Source organism: Procambarus clarkii, chromosome 77, assembly GCF_040958095.1.
Source record: "Procambarus clarkii isolate CNS0578487 chromosome 77, FALCON_Pclarkii_2.0, whole genome shotgun sequence".
NCBI lineage: Eukaryota > Metazoa > Arthropoda > Malacostraca > Decapoda > Cambaridae > Procambarus > Procambarus clarkii.
The window spans coordinates 10,206,009-10,223,575 of record NC_091226.1 but is presented as its reverse complement, the minus strand read 5'-3'; positions in this window follow the sequence as shown (position 1 = coordinate 10,223,575).

Sequence of the window (17,567 nt, the reverse complement as noted above, 5' to 3'; positions counted from 1 at the left end):
AGCGTTCAGACCTGCTTGAGTGACGTACACACTTCCAGGAAACTGAGGGAGACACGCTACACGAGGGGATTAGCTCATGACCTCAGGGAATACGACGTACTTGACTGCTGTAAACCCTCTCGACAGTGTAATATGTCTGCTCCCTGGAAAGTACAGAAAATAGACGTCGAAATTGTACCCCTCAAGGTGAAAAAGATTCATCGTGAACCGGGTGTTACGGCCCTCTCGGGTCGCAACCGGGTTCTTACTCTGATGTTGTTAGAGGTAGGGTATCCGGGGGAGGAATAAACACTAGAATGCACTGTTGTCTTCTTCTGAAGACTCTGGATCTTCACGGTGCTCACGATGCCAAGCTCTTGGAGCTCTTGTGGCCTCACGACGAATCCTTCGAGAATCTTGAGTCTACCCCGGCCACAGGCCAGCCAAAACACAGTTCCACTGGGGGCACCGTCGTGGAGGCCGTCAACCACAAGTCCAGCAGATAGCTGGCAGGTTCCAAATCAGCGACGCTGGTTAGGCCTCTCCACGACCGATACTAGGGTAGCGATCCCTAGTCAGGAGCCTCGTGTGATCGCACAGACCACTCTCCTTGCCACGACACCCCAGTGGTTAAGCGTCTCCACCAGTCACTCCCGGGTACTACAATTCCTCAACTGCCTCTTCACAGGCAGGGTAACACCACAGTGTTCATCCGGGGGGCGACTCACAGCTGCTGCAGCAAACACTTGGTGACGAGACGGCTGCCTTGGGTAGACTGACTCAACTTCCATTACAGCAGTCCCAGGTCGACTCTGTAAGCAGACACGTCATCAATAATAGAGACACACTAGGGCATGTCACTTACCGGCTTAGACACAAACGCCCGACGTATCTACTCCATAGATGGCGTTGCTGTCTAAGCTCCACCTCACCAGAGGTCAGCAGCGGCTGTGTTATGAGCTGATCAGGACTGGAAACTGGCCCTTGTGGCCAGTATACCTCGTCCTCACCAGGTGTCGTCGTCCATTTGGAGGGGTTTCAGGAGCCGACCCACAGATGGCGCGGTCGTCACTGCTCCGTGCTTGGACGTCGGGCTCGGGTCCGTATCACCGGGACAATTACGGTGTTTGTATGGAAGCATGATATCTCGGTTACCAAGAGGCAACAGTTTACAAGTATATTGCGACGGGTCGGTGGCGGAGGATGGCAGGGCAGGGTGTGGTGTGCTAATAAGGGAATATACGGAGTTTGGGACTGTGGACAGGATAATTGAACTCCGGCTTAGTAATTATATATCATCCACACAAGCTGAACTGCAGGCCATTCTGGCGTGTTTGGAGGAAGTACGTCATGACGACAAAAATGTTTTTGTATTTGTCGATAGCCGAGGAGCACTGGAGTCCTTAAACAGTCGAAACCCAGTCTTCATGTCTATAGTTGAGGACTGTAAGAGAAGAATAACTGAGATACAGCTGAAAGGTTATAGTGTGAAATTCATGTGGATTCCATCTCATGTTGGAATAGTGCTCAACGAGGTGGCGGATGACTTGGCCAAACGTGCCACATCAAAACCACAAGTTGACATTGAATGTGAATTCACAATGAGACAAATAAGAAGCAAAATCAGAAATATTCAGGCACAGGCAGGAGTGGAGAGGAGAGAGATAATGTATGAGAGAAGTCAAACCATGCAACACTACATGTATGTGAGTCAAAACACCCATTTCACTTATGGTAAAAGGAGAAATGCTTGGAGTGACTCTGTGTACATGCGGCTCAGGCTTGGGTACAAATATTACTGGGAATATGGGATAGGTGTTCATGATAATGACACGAAGTATAAACTATGTGGTATGTTAAGGTCTCACACCCTTGCCCATTATGTTCTTGATTGTCCGTTGATTAATGTATATAGAAACACTGAGATAAGGACTGTTCCGGAACAAATAGCCTGGATGTGTCACAACGGAAAGGTTGATGATATTCTTGAGAGATATAAGAATTTCGCACCAAGATTGTAATATTTTGTTGAATTATCTGCATGTGTCTTGCAAATTGTCTATACAGTATACCTAGGTCATAAAAGTATTTGTGTGTACGTCTGATAACATACTACTTGTGAAGGAGGAAATGTATGTGTTTATCTCTCAGAATTTTTGGTAATATGTTTATTTGTGATGTGTGTCTATGTATGTATTAACACGTTGTACTGAATGGGGTGAGAATAGCTTGAGCTACCTCATCCCTTTGTGTGTATTTTACCTCAATAAACTTATTTCAATTTCAATTTCAATTTCAACTTTCTAATGAAACTGTACCATACACGTCTGCAGGGTTTAGCAGCCCATTGTGAGTTTGCTGATGTTGACAAAGAAATCAAACAGCAAATAATTGAATCATGCACATCTACACGTCTTCGTCGAAGAGCTCTAGAACTTGTTGATGATGACAGTTCTCTTATCAAGATACTGGATATTGCTCGTCGAATGGAAGATGCTGCACGTGATGCTCGTGTCATGGAGTGCAGTGCCAACAACGGTTCTGCCACTGTTACTAACAGTGATGAGGTACGTAAGGTTCAGGGAGGACACCGTGATCAAAGAAGATATCATGGCAAACCTAACATTAAATTGAGCCGAGAACCACATCACAACTGGAGTCATGGAACAAGACTCAAGCAGTCACAACGACTCACATCAGAGGGTGTCAACAATAAATGTTACAATTGTGGAGGAGACTACCCACACTAAGATAATGTTTGCCCTGCTCAAGGTAAGAAGTGCTATGAATGTGGAAAACTAGGTCATTTTGGTGCTATGTGTCGTTCTGCACTAAAGAAACCACAGTCAATGAATAAAAGCACTGTACGAGGATCAGGTCATAGGGGTCAAGGTGGTAAACACAATATTGCACCTCATATCCAGAATGTTAATAATGTACAAGACAACATTTCATTACAACCAGTCTCAGATGACAGTGAATGTGATTATTCTTATGGAGTACAAGCAATCACAGAATGGAATGATCTTCCAAACAACCCAGAGACTATAGTATACATTGCTGGTATTTGTCTCAAAGTTCTCATTGACACTGGATCAAACATTGACACCATTGCTGAGTGCCACTATGAGAAATTTAAAAAACAGTTCCCAAAGCTAGAAAACTACGATGGTAAAGCCACTGCCTATGCTTCAAAGGTAGCCTTGCCAGTGATTGGAACTTTCACTGCAGAGATTAAGTCAAAGAATGCAATGCTCATTACTACATTCCATGTTGTTAGGAATGCAAAGGAGTCTTTACTCAGTTACAAGACTTCAACCAAATTGGGGCTACTTCAGCTTTCTAATGCTGTAGCAGTGGAACCTGCAAACAATGTTGATGGTATTGTTGCCGAATTTTCTGATCGATTTAAATCCATAGGTTGTTATACTGATAGCAAAGTACATCTGCATATCAACCCAGATGTAATTCCAGTTGCCCAACCACATCGCCGACAACCATTCCATACTCGCAACAAAGTCGATGCCGAACTGGATAGGCTGATGGAACTAGATATCATTGAACCAGTAACAGGCCCAACACCATGGGTAAGCCCAATTGTCACTCCACCAAAGCCGAAGAATCCAGATGAGATACGCATTTGTGTGGACATGCGTGTTCCCAACAAGGCAATAATGCGTGAACGCCATCCTACACCCACTGTAGATGATATGATTTACCGCTTGAATGGTGCAACTGTATTCAGCAAGTTAGATTTAAACAAGGGCTATCATCAGCTTGAACTTGATGATGAGAGTCGCTTCATCACAATGTTTACGACACATCGAGGTCTGTATAGGTACAAGCGCCTGAGTTTTGGTATCAACAGTGCTGCCGAGGTATTCCAGCACATCATCAGCCAGGTATTGCAAGATATACCTAATGCTGACAACATGTCTGATGACATCATTGTTTATGGCCGTACCCAAGCTGAACACGACAAAGCTCTTCGTGCAACATTGCAACGCTTACGAGAAAAGAATTTGACGCTAAGCCGAGCAAAGTGTGAGTTCAATCAACATAAAATTGAATTCTTTGGACATGTACTTAGTGACAAAGGTCTGTCTCCAGATCCTAAGAAAGTTGCAGATATCAAGAATGCTGCACCTCCTTCAACGTCCACTGAAGTACATAGTTTTCTGGGAATGGCAAACTACTGTTCTCGCTTCATTCCAGATTTTGCTACCATTACGAAGCCTCTACGTGAGCTCCTGAAGAAAAACGCATCATGGTACTGGAGCGATATCGAGCAAAATGCATTTGATGCTGTGAAAGATGCACTAGTAGAGAATGCGACTGCTGCGTATTTTGATCCATCAATGGACACTGAGTTAACGGTGGATGCTAGTCCTGTTGGTTTAGGTGCTGTTTTAGCCCAACACAAACCTGGTCAACCAGATTCCAGAGTAGTAATTGCCTACGCCAGCCGTTCTCTCACAGATGTTGAGCAACGATACAGTCAGACAGAGAAGGAAGCTCTTGCTCTTGTATGGGGCTGTGAACACTTCAATGTGTATCTGCTTGGTGCACCCTTAACCACGATAGTCACTGACCACAAACCGTTGGAGACCATCTTCAATAATCCAAAGTCCAAACCACCAGCTCGCATTGAGAGATGGGCTCTTCGTCTGCAACCATACAACTTTACGGTGAAATACAAGCCGGGTGCAGGCAATCCCGCTGATTACATCAGTTGACATCCTGCCAACAGTTTCACCATCACCAAGCATCAGCAAGTTGCCGAGGAATATGTACACTCTGTAACCTGTGATGCAGTCCCTAAGGCTCTCACTCTTGATGAAATCCGTACTGCAACTCTCGAGGACCCAACTCTGCAAGCAACAGTGGATGCATTGACTAAGAAAAAGTTTCCACGCATCCCACCCTCAGGAGTTGACCAAGATGCATTCAAAGCACTTGAACGCATCCAGACAGAATTAAGTGTTACGCAACAACGCGACACCGTGCTGCGAGGTACTCGTATCGTCATTCCAGCTGTTCTCCAGCAACGTGCTCTGAAGCTTGCACATCAAGGACACCAAGGTCTTGTTAGGACCAAACAGCTGCTACGAGAAAAGGTGTGGTTTCTTGGCATTGATCGTCAAGCAAAGGATATGCATGATGCCTGTGTCCCTTGCCAAGCTGCAGTGGATACTTCAAGACCAACACCTCTACAACCTTCACCATTACCTGCTGCACCATGGACGGAAGTATCGATGGACTTCTGCGGACCACTACCAACTGGAGAGTACTTGATGGTAGTCATTGATGATCACTCACGTTATCCAGAAGTAGAAATCATCACTTCCACATCTGCAAAGGCTGTCATCCCGAAACTCGACAAGATCTTTTCAAATTTTGGCATTCCTGAAGTTGTCAAGACGGACAATGGACCGCCATTCAATGGACAAGACTTCGTCAACTTTGCTGAGCATATTGGATTCAAACACCGCCGTGTGATTCCACTACATCCTCAAGCAAATGGAGAAGTTGAGAGATTCATGCAACCTCTCATGAAAGTTGTACGCTGTGCTCATGCCGAAGGACGATCCTGGAAACAAGCTATGTATGCTTTTCTCAGGAGCTACCGTGCAACACCACATGGAACACTGGGTAAGTCGCCTGGTGAACTTTTATTTGGACGTCCTATGAGAATCGCACCACCTGTTATGCCAGCCGAGGTAACGGATAAACGTCTCGCTCAGAAGGATGCACTAGCCAAGGGCAAAATGAAAATTGCTCATGATCAACGTGCAAAGGAACAGTTCATAAAGGTTGGTGACACTGTTCTCGTTAAAAAGAAAAAAGAGGGAAAGTTAGATATGCCGTATGATACAAAACCATATAAAGTGATTAGTGTAAAAGGAACTATGGTAACAGCTAGTAATAGAGATCATAGTATAACACGTAATATGGCTTATTTCAAAGTGATTCCAACTAGTGTAGAAAATGATGAAGTGCAAAGTCGTGCAAAAGAAAAAGAAAAAAATAGTTATAACCGGACAAACAATTCATCAAGGGATGTTATTGCATTTAAGGACTCTCGTCCTAAACGTCATGTTAAACGCCCTACACGATTTGATGGTTAATCGTGTTCCTATGTAATGAAAAATATTTACTTATTATGCTAAACTAAATTTAATATTGTTTGAATAATGCAGATATCTCATTCAATATTTTGTAACTTTGTATTACAGTTTCTTTCTTGTTTGTTTAACATTGCATATGTATTTTTAATATTGAAATCCTTTGTGGTAAAGATTAAATTGTTTAAATTCTTTGTGTGCTTAATTAATGTTAAATGTATGCAATATCTCTTGATATGTTAATAACTTACTTTGTGTCAATAACTTTGCTTTGTGCTACAAGCATGGTAGACATCCTGTATTCATTCTTTTTAAAGAAAATATGCCAATATGGCTTCAGACCCAAAAAAAGCACTAACGATGCACTTATTAGTATGCTTAACTCGATTCATACAGCTCTTGATAAAAATGAGTTCCCTGTTGGGTTGTTTGTGGACCTGCGTAAAGCTTTTGATACTGTCAACCACCAAAACCTTCTTCTTAAATTACATCATTATGGAGTCAGAGGACACTCCCTACAATACCTCAAATCCTACCTTACTGACAGGCTCCAATATGTTTCTGTGAATAATTCAATTTCTCCCACCCTACCCATCAACATTGGTGTTCCCCAGGGCAGCATACTTGGCCCTCTCCTCTTTCTCATCTACATTAATGACCTTCCAAATGCCTCCCAACACCTCAAACCAATTCTATTTGCTGACGACACAACCTTCATTTACTCCAGTCCTGATCCCCTTGCTCTAAATGCCACAGTAAATACTGAACTAAATAAAGTCCATCTGTGGCTAACTGCCAACAAACTCACCCTTAACATTGACAAAACCTTCTATATTCTGTTTGGCAATTAAATCCTCTAATCAAATAAATCTCAAAATAAACAATACCCAAATTTGTAACAAATTAGATGGCAAATTCCTTGGCATTCTCATTGACCACAAGCTTAATTTCCAGGGACACATTCTAAACATATCAAAAAAAGTTTCAAAAACTGTGGGCATTCTTTCTAAGATCAGATATTATGTACCACGCCCTGCCCGGGTGACTCTCTATTACTCCCTTATCTATCCATATCTCAACTATGGTATTTGTGCTTGGGGCTCTACTACCCAAAATCACTTACGTCCTCTAATTACTCAACACAAAGCTGCTATTAGGACAATATCCAATTCTGGCCCCAGACATCACTCGGTACCCCTACTTAAATCTCTGAATATGTTAGACATTAAGTCACTGCACATTCTCTCATGTGTATTATACATATATAAAACGCTAAACTATAATGCAAATCCTGATCTCAAAAGCTTCATAGAAGGTTGTATCAGAACCCATGAGCATCACACCAGAAATAAATACAGTTTTGATATTCCTAGAGTACGACTTAATCAAACGAGAAATGCTCTACAAATCAAGGGGCCCAGAATGTGGAATGACCTTCCCAACCATGTTAAAGACTGTACCTCTCTCAACCAGTTTAAGTTAAAAGCGAAACTATACCTAATAAATTCCCTGTAACCTACCTTACCCTTCTATTGTCAACCAATGTCTGTTTTTTTCTTTAAAGAGCGCTGTTTGTCGACATAATTGTATTTGTGCTGCTTTTTCATCTATGTTTTCATTTCTTGTTTTCATTCTACTCATTATGCTCAATTAGTATTAAGCTTGTCATTTAAGTTTATCATGCCGGAAACGCTTTGCGTAATAGTGGCTTTAGGCATTGTATGTACTAGCTCTACCTATAAGTCAAACAATCCTTGTAAATATTTATTGTATGTATGTACCTTACCTAAATAAAATTGTATTGTATTGTATTGTATTGTATAAAAGGAGGGATGTCATGTTCACAGAAAATGGTACCATCCGTTTTCTATGTGCGGCGGAGCAGACGCCAGGGAAGGTAAACAGAGCATACAGGACGCCCGCCAAGCTTGGTAGCTACTAGTCATGTATCACTTTAACCATTAAAGTCAGTAACCAAGCAATGGCTTTACATCAACCCTACAATCAAGACTTCCTCAGTAACACACAAACATCACAATATCTACACTTGAAACTGTGTATGGAGTCAGCCTCCACCACATCACTTCCTAATGCATTCCATTTGTCAACCACTCTGACACTAAAAAAGTTCTTTCTAATATCTCTGTGGCTCATTTGGGCACTCAGTTTCCACCTGTGTCCCCTAGTGCGTGTGCCCCTTGTGTTAAACAACCTGTCTTTATCAACGCTGTCGATTCCCTTGAGGATCTTGAATGTGGTGATCATGTCCCCCCTAACTCTTCTGTCTTCTAACGAAGTGAGGTTTAATTCCCGTAGTCTCTCCTCGTAGCTCATACCTCTCAGCTCGGGTACTAGTCTGGTGGCAAACCTTTGAACCTTTTCCATTTTAGTCTTATGCTTGATTGGACTCCATGCTGGTGCCGCATACTCCAGGATTGGTCTGACATATGTGGTATATAATGTTCTGAAAGATTCCTTACACAACTTTCTAAAGGCCGTTCTTATGTGAGCCAACCTGGCATATGCTGCTGCTGTTATCCTCTTGATATGAGCTTCAGGGGACAGGTCTGGCGTGATATCAACCCCCAGGTCTTTCTCTCTCTCGGACTCTTGAAGTATTTCATCTCCCAAGTGATACCTTGTATCTGGTCTCCTGCTTCCTACCCCTATCTTCATTACATTACATTTGCTTGGGTTAAACTCTAACAGCCATTTGTTCGACCATTCCTGCAGCTTGTCCAGGTCTTGTTGAAGCCTCAAGCTGTCCATACATTCATACATGTATGAATGTATGTAAGTATTCACCTAGTTGTGTTTGCGGGGGTTTACTATTTTTTTTTCTCCACACACACACACACACACACACACACACACACACACACACACACACACACACACACACACACACACACACACCAGGAAGCAACCCGTGACAGCTGACTAACTCCAAGGTACCTATTTACTGCTAGGTAACTGGGGCATTTAGGGTGAAAGAAACTTTGCCCATTTGTTTCTGCCTGGTGCGGGAATCGAACCCGCGCCACTAATTACAAGTACTGCGCGCTTTCCACCAGGCTACCAGACCCCCGGGGTATGGGTATGGGGTGTAGTGAACCCCATACACATCCTGTGGGTTGTATAGTGATCACATACCCATCCTGTAGGCAGTAGTGGACCCTATACCCAACCTACAAGTGGTAGCTAGTGGACCCTATACCCAACCTACAAGTGGTAGCTAGTGGACCCTATACCCAACCTACAAGTGGTAGCTAGTGGACCCTATACCCAACCTACAAGTGGTAGCTAGTGGACCCCATACTCATCCTGTTGGCGGTAATGGATCCCCCGTATCCTTCCTGTGGGCGGTAATGGACCCCATATCCATCCTGCGGGCGGTATAGTGAACCCCATATCCATCCTGAGGGCGGTAATGGATCCATACCTATCCTGTGGGTGGTAATGGAGCCCATACTCATCCTGTGGATTACAATGGACCCCATACCGTGGCTCACAAGTGGCATAATTAAATCAATCAACAAAAAACATGAATATGAAAAGAAATTTAGGAGTGGCCTAGTTTCAAAGGAAGTAGTTAAAAGGTACTCATCAGTGCTTACCAGTATCATAAGAAAAGCTAAACTTTCATATTATGAGACTAGATTCAAAGAATCAAAAGGCAACATGAAAAGCACATGGAATACCATCTCTAACATCCTGGGAACTAAACAACACTCCCACAACCAGATAACACTCTCTAAGGATGGCCTTACACCGTCATCTGACTTAGAAATGGCGAATGAATTTCATAGCTTCTTTTCATCGATTGGTGCTAACCTTGCAAGTAAAATCCCACAGACTCAGACACATATCAACACATATCTCTCAGGCAGCTATCCAAACATTCTTCTCCTCTCACCAGTCAGCCCGACAGATGTTGTGTCCATCATACACTCACTAAAAACCAAAGCTGGGAACATCAGTGAAATCCCATCCATTGTATACAAGAGCGCCTCCCATGCCCTTGCGCCGCCTATAGCCCTGCTGTTCAACAAATCCCTTGAGTGTCATACCTTCCCTGATATCCTTAAAAAAGCAAGAGTAACGCCAGTTCATAAAGGAGGTAATCCGGCAGACATAAACATCTATAGACCTACCCAACTATCAAACCTACCCATTCTATCAAAAATATTTGAAAAAATTATCTACAAACAGCTCTACTCCTATCTCGTAAAATTCGACATTGTTAGCCCCTGTCAGTTTGGCTTCCGCTCCCAAAAGAGTACCAACGATGCAATTATTAGTCTCCTTGATATAATTTACTCAGCCCTTGACAAAAATGAGTTTCCGATTGGACTCTTCATTGACCTGAGAAAGGCCTTTGATACTGTTAATCACGATTACCTCTTATGTAAACTCCATCATTATGGAATCCGAGGCCATGCACTGGACTATATCCAATCCTATCTTAGTGATAGACACCAATGTGTAGCATCAATAATATAACCTCTCCCATTCTACCAATAACCGTTGGAGTGCCACAGGGCAGCATCTTGGGACCTCTTCTATTTCTTATATACATCAATGATCTGCCTAATGTCTCTAACATTCTGAAACCTATTTTGTTTGCTGATGATACTACCTTCATCTACTCCAACCCCAACCCACATACATTAAATGATGTTGTTAATAATTAACTAAAAAAAGTCCACTTATGGATGTCAACCAACAAACTAACACTTAACATAGAAAAGACCTACTACATCCTATTTGGAAGCAAATCTACAAATGCAATTCAGCTTCAGATAGACAATGTAAACATTAGCAATAAAAATGATGGAAAGTTTCTTGGCCTATTCCTAGACAAGAGACTCAACTTCTGTACCCACATACAACACATAACTAAGAAAGTCTCTAAAACAGTTGGGATACTCTCCAAAATCAGATATTATGTACCTAACTCTGCTCTCATCTCTCTATATTATGCACTAATCTATCCCTATCTCAACTATGGTATCTGTGCATGGGGTTCAACCACTGCAAACCACCTCAAGTCCATCATCACGCAGCAAAAGTCTGCTATCAGAATAATATCAAATTCTGCTTTCAGACAACACTCAGCCCCCTTGTTTAACTCCCTAAACATGCTAAACATAAACTCTCTCCATAAATTCTCTTGTGTCAACTACATTTACAAAACCCTGTTCTTAAATGCAAATCCTGCTCTGAAACTCTTCCTGGACAGATGTAATAGGACCCATTATCACCACACCAGAAATAAATATCTCTTTGATATCCCCAGAGTTAAACTTAATCTTTGTAAACACTCTATGCAAATAAAGGGACCCAGTTTATGGAACTCACTCCCTATTGAATTGAAAAGCTGTCCAACTTTTACATCATTCAAAATCAATACTAAAAAGTACCTAATTTCATCTTCATAGTTTTTCACTTTTTGCCTTAAAATTGCACTGTATCTATTGCTACCCAATCTCCCAACCTTTATGTTCCCAATTTGAACATCTTTACCATTGTGATCATTGCTGTTTTCTTATATGTGCTGCCAATCTGCTGAATGGTGTTTATTAATCTTGTTTATCTGTATCTATTGCTACCCAGTCTCCCAATCTTTATGTACCCAATCTGAACATCTTTACCATTGTGATCATTGCTGTCTTATATGTGCTGTCAATCTGCTGTATGGTGTCTATTAATCTTGTTTAAATTACTAATCAAGCTGTCAATGTAATCAATCAGAGCTTTAATATAACAATGTGCTTTAATATACTTACTTATCTCTCTCATCTCATTTTTCTCTTGCAATGTATCTCTATCATTTATCAATTCTGATAGAAATTACCTAATTAAAATTATCTGTTAGATTAAGGACCTGCCCGAAACGCTGCACGTACTAGTGGCTTTACAAGAGTGTAAATACTGTACTATCCAATGTATTCTCACAAACCCAATGTACCTTCTTGTATATATATAAATAAATAAATAAAAAATACCCATCCTTTAATTGTCATTAAAGCGTATCTATGAAGCTTTTGAGGTCAGCATTGGCATTACAGTTCAGCGTTTTATATATGTATAATACACATGAGAGAATGTGCAGTGACTTAATGTCTAACATATTCAGAGATTTGAGTAGGGGTACCGAGTGATGTCTGGGGCCAGAGTTGGATATTGTCCTAATAGCAGCTTTGTGTTGAGTAATTAGAGGACGTAAATGATTTTGGGTAGTAGAACCCCAAGCACAAATACCATAGTTGAGATATGGATAGATAAGGGAGTAATAGAGAGTCAAAAGGGCAGGGCGGGGTACATAATATCTGATCATAGAAAAGAATGCCAACAGTTTTTGAAACTTTCTTTGATATATTTAGAATGTGTCCTGGAAATTCAGCTTGTGGTCAATGAGAATGCCAAATAATTTGCCATCTAATTTGTTACAAATTTGGATATTGTTAATTTTGAGATTTATTTGATTAGAGGATTTATTGTCAAACAGAATATAGAAAGTTTTGTCAATGTTAAGTGTGAGTTTGTTGGCAGTTAGCCAAAGACGGACTTTATTTAGCTCAGTATTTACTGTGGCATTTAGAGGAAGGGGGTCAGGACTGGAGTAAATGAAGGTTGTGTCGTCAGCAAATAGAATTGGTTTGAGGTGTTGGGAGGCATTTGGAAGGTCATTAATGTAGATGAGAAAGAGGAGAGGGCCAAGTATGCTGCCCTGAGGAACACCAATGTTGATGGGTAGGGTGGGAGAAATTGAATTATTCACAGAAACATACTGGAGCCTGTCAGTAAGGTAGGATTTGAGGTATTGCAGGGAGTGTCCTCTGACTCCATAATGATGTAATTTAAGAAGACGGTTTTGGTGGTTGACAGTGTCAAAAGCCTTACGCAGGTCCACAAATAACCCAACAGGGAACTCATCTTTATCAAGAGCTGCATGAATCAAGTTAAGCATACTAATAAGTGCATCGTTAATGTTTTTTTGGGTCTGAAGCCATATTGGCAAGAGCTAAATATATTGTGTTTGGCTAGATAAGAGTAAAGCTTCTTGTAGATTAGTTTTTCAAAAAATTTTGACAAGTTTGGCAGGATTGATATAGGTCTGTAGTTGTTAACATCTGTGAGATCACCACATTTGTGTACAGGCGTTACTCTCGCTTTTTTAGGATATCTGGAAAGGTTTGGAGTTCAAGTGACTTGGTGAAGAGCAATGCAATAGCAGGGGCTAAAGATCTGGAGTTTTTTTTGTAAATTAAAGTTGGTATCTCCTCAAGGGCACTAGACTTGGTTTTAAGGGAAAGGATTATCTCATTGACATCAGTGGAATTAGTAGGCTTTAGGTACAGAGACTGTGGATAGTTACCTGTAAGATAGTCCTTAACATCAGTACTGGAAGATGGAATATCATTTGCAAGGGATGACCCAATGGAAGAGAAGAACCTATTGAACTCAATAGCAGAATCAGAGGCTGAAAGCTGACCATCGTTATTGGACAGGAGTGTTGGTTTGTTATTTAAAATCTTCTTTGATCCCAATATTTGTGATATTGTGCTCCATGTTTTTTTACATGATGCTCTTTATTTGGGTAAATTTATCTTCGTAGTATTTAGTTTTGGCTCGTCTAATTATCTTAGATAGCAATAACGAGTAATTCTTTGAGAATTCTTTGTAGACAATTCCTAACCTATACTTTTTCTCAAGGGCATGTGTTACGACCCTGGGTTCTCCAGTGGAAACCAGAGGTCAAAATTGAGCTATTAAACTTTCTGGTAGTACAGTATAGTGCATCACAAGCGGCAATTGTTTGTATCTTCCCTGCCAGACGTAAGACTACTATTGTTTCTCAAAGAGCATTTAAAGAGGAGCTTTCTTTCTTCTCTGGCTGGCGTTCGGCGGACGAGACCTACTCTGTGGCTGCACCCCTAATCTCCTCCCTTCTCCTCTTACTTATTTCCCTTACCCTAAGTTCCTGTACCTTAAGTTAAGTATTATATGGTGTTAAGTGTGCCTACTCTGGTAGTAATATTGGTGAGACCTGGGGATAGTATTTGCCAGTGTTTTGGGTACCCCTAAGTGTTGTGTTTTGTATTAGGGTCCCACGTGGTTTCCCTACCCTAAGCTGCATCCAGCTTCAGTGCTTATCCAGTAGTACTTTACCCTAGCTTGTTATTAGTGTAAACCTTGTATCCTGCCTAAGTGGACCAAGGCTTTTAACGTAAGATAGTGTGGTAAAGTTATTATTTTTACAATACAATACAATACAATTTTATTTAGGTAAGGTACATACATACAATAAATTTTTACAAGGATTGGTAGACTTATAGGTAGAGCTAGTACATACAATGCCTAAAGCCACTATTACGCAAAGCGTTTCGGGCATATTATTATTGTTATTGGTGTGAGTGTATATGGGGGGTTGTTAAGGGGTTAATAAATAAGTACATGAATTACAGAGTATCCCTTCTTCCTATGTGGGAGCGCATTGATCAACCCTTAGACTAACATATATGGTCTAGTAGCAAGTTATTACTACTGTGGATAGTTTATTTTGGGGGCCGGGCCTTTTAGCTCTCCCATATTTGATACTCTGTCTTCTAACTACCCTTACCCTTTAATAGTACCAGTACCCCGTAGAAGCCCCACACACCAATCATTTATAACAAGTGGTTGGGCAGTCCGGGATGAACATTATAAGTGTAAAAAATTAGATTCTTGAGTGCCAAAACTAAAATTTTTTGTTTCCGCAGAACGGTTGTGTGCTAGCCTAGGGTCCAGCTCATCTAGCAAAGGACATTCTTGCACTGACTGGACACCCAGCTGGATCCCTTCACGATTAAGGTTAGTGTGGCCTTGTGTTAGGGGCCGCGCAAATTTTTGTTTTTTTCCAATTTTTATTTTTTAATTTTTTCTTTGGCTGGGAGCTAAAATTATTAGTGATGTCTTCTGAAATGCAGAGACTGGCAAGCGAGCCTTCAGTGGTAGAGATAAAGAAACTTAAAAAGTCTAATTTAGTATTGTTAGGCAAGGAATTTGGCCTAGAATTAAATGACGCGGATAAAAAGTGGACTTTGGTGAATGAAATATTACAACATTGTATTGATGAAGAACTATTGGCAAGTGATACACCTTTATGCCAGCCTAGCCAAGCAGAAAGTGCAACTCATAGGGATAGAGAATTAGCTTTAGAGTTAGCAAAAATAAAATTAGAGGAGCAAAGACTCAAAACCTAGGAGGCTAGAATTAGAGCGAATGCCACTGGACCTCCACCTGCCGGGGATTCAAACCCCAGGCATTATGAGAAAAAGCATAATTTGCCTGAATTTTCCGAGTCTGACCCTGAAAGGTTTTTCAACCATTTTCAGAGATTGGCCACGTCCATGAACTGGCCAAAGGAAGAGTGGGTGAAAATCCTACAGGGAAGACTTAGGGGTAAAGCACAAGATATTTTTATAAACATGCCTGACGACGAGTGTTTTGAATATGATAAAGTCAGGGAATGTATTTTGCGGGCATATGAAATTACTCCTGAAGCTCACCGCCAAGTTTATCGCAACCTTAGGCCTACTCACAACCAACCGCTCACTGAATTTGTGAATGATCAAATTCGATTGTTTGATAGATGGATTCGCTCGGCGAAAGCCGAAACATACGAGGCTCTCAGGAACTTAATTTTAATGGAGCATTTTATAGATATTATGCCAGAGAATGTTTCACAGTATATTAGAGGAAGGGTAGAGGTAAATTCTAAAATAGGGGATTTGGCCAAGTTGGCAGAAAACTACCAATTGGCGGGCAAAAGGCCCAATAAAAATAATTGTACCCCACAGAGTAACAAAACTTATACCCACAGCCAGTCCAGACCAGCTCATTCTAACCCTTTACCTAATGCACCTTCTGTTTCAGACATAACTAACCCTGTTAAAGTGTCTAGCCCAACGGCACCTAAAGGTGAACCGAAGGGTAATTCTGTTAGTAATGTCTCTTCTCCCCGACGTTTTTGTGGTCACTGTAATCGTTCAAACCACAATATTAGCCGTTGTTGGCAACTGTACCCAGAAAAAAGACCCAATGCTCTAGTTGTGACACAGGGCTTGAGGCCTTCGGAAGGGTTAGGGAGTAAGACCTCCAACCCACAGTGGTTGGACTTGCTTACCCCATTCTTATCGAAAGGGAGACTACTTTTGTCTGAGGGTTCTTCCTGGAAGGACATGGTGATCTTCCGAGACACCGGTGCCATCCAGACTTTAATTTTAGAGAGTGCGTTGCAAGGTGCCAACACTCTCGACACTGGAGAGGTGGTACTGGTCGAGGGTGTCACTAGTGATACTCGAGCAGTACCCCTCCATAAGGTTACCCTGGAATCTGATTTCCACAAGGGTGTTTGTACAGTCGGAGTCACTTCATACCTACCTTTCCCTAATGTTGATGTAATAGTTGGTAATGATTTAGCAGGGGATAAGGTAGGGGACTCCAGACTGCCTATTATGTTGCCTACCCCTAAGGTTTGCCGGGATCCACCCGCCGCAGAGGATAATGTTGTGTACCCTGCGTGCGTGGTGACCAGGTCTATGGGACTTAAATGTAAGGGCAGCCCTGTGCTTGCCAAGGTGGTAAATCCCGAGGTCACGAGGAGCTTTCCGAGTGGTGAAAACCAAGTGGACCTCGCGGACACATTCATGGCCCGACTCGATTACGTGGCCAAGGACATTGTGGAGAGCCTGCCACCGCCATCTACCGAGAGTAGTGGGGAGGTGGAGGAGAACACTGTTGAGCCTCGGCCAATGGCATCTGACCAAGGCCTAGATGCCTCCTTGAGTGAGTTACAGAAAGCTGACCCCACTCTTGCAGATTGTCATGAAACAGCCGTCTCTATGGAGGAAATTGTAGACGCAGCAACTGGGTACTACTACAATGATCGGATTTTGATGAGAAAATGAAGACCACAGAGTGCTCCCTTGTCAAATGAGTGGGAGGTAGTCCACCAGGTTATGTTGCCGACCTGCTATAGAGAAAGAGTTTTGGCAGCTGCTCATGATGATCCTATGGGGGGACATCAAGGTGACATATTACGTATCACAAAATTTTAAAGTATTTTTTCTGGCCCAAGCTGAAAAGCGATGTGGCAAAATTTTGTAATGCGTGTACTGTTTGTCAACTGGTTGGGAAACCAAACCAGACTCCCCCTAAAGCTCCTCTAAGGCCTATTGTCGTGCCAGAGGAACCATTTTCTCATGTGGTAATGGACTGTGTTGGACCATTACCTAGAACTAAGTCTGGTAATATTTACCTAATCACAATGATGTGTATCACTACTCGTTACCCAGAGGCTTTTGCTGTAAGGAACATCCGAGCAAAAACTGTTGTTGCTCGTATGTTGCAATTTTTTTCCACTTTTGGACTGCCTCGGGTCGTGCAAACTGACAATGGTACTAATTTTAAGTTTGA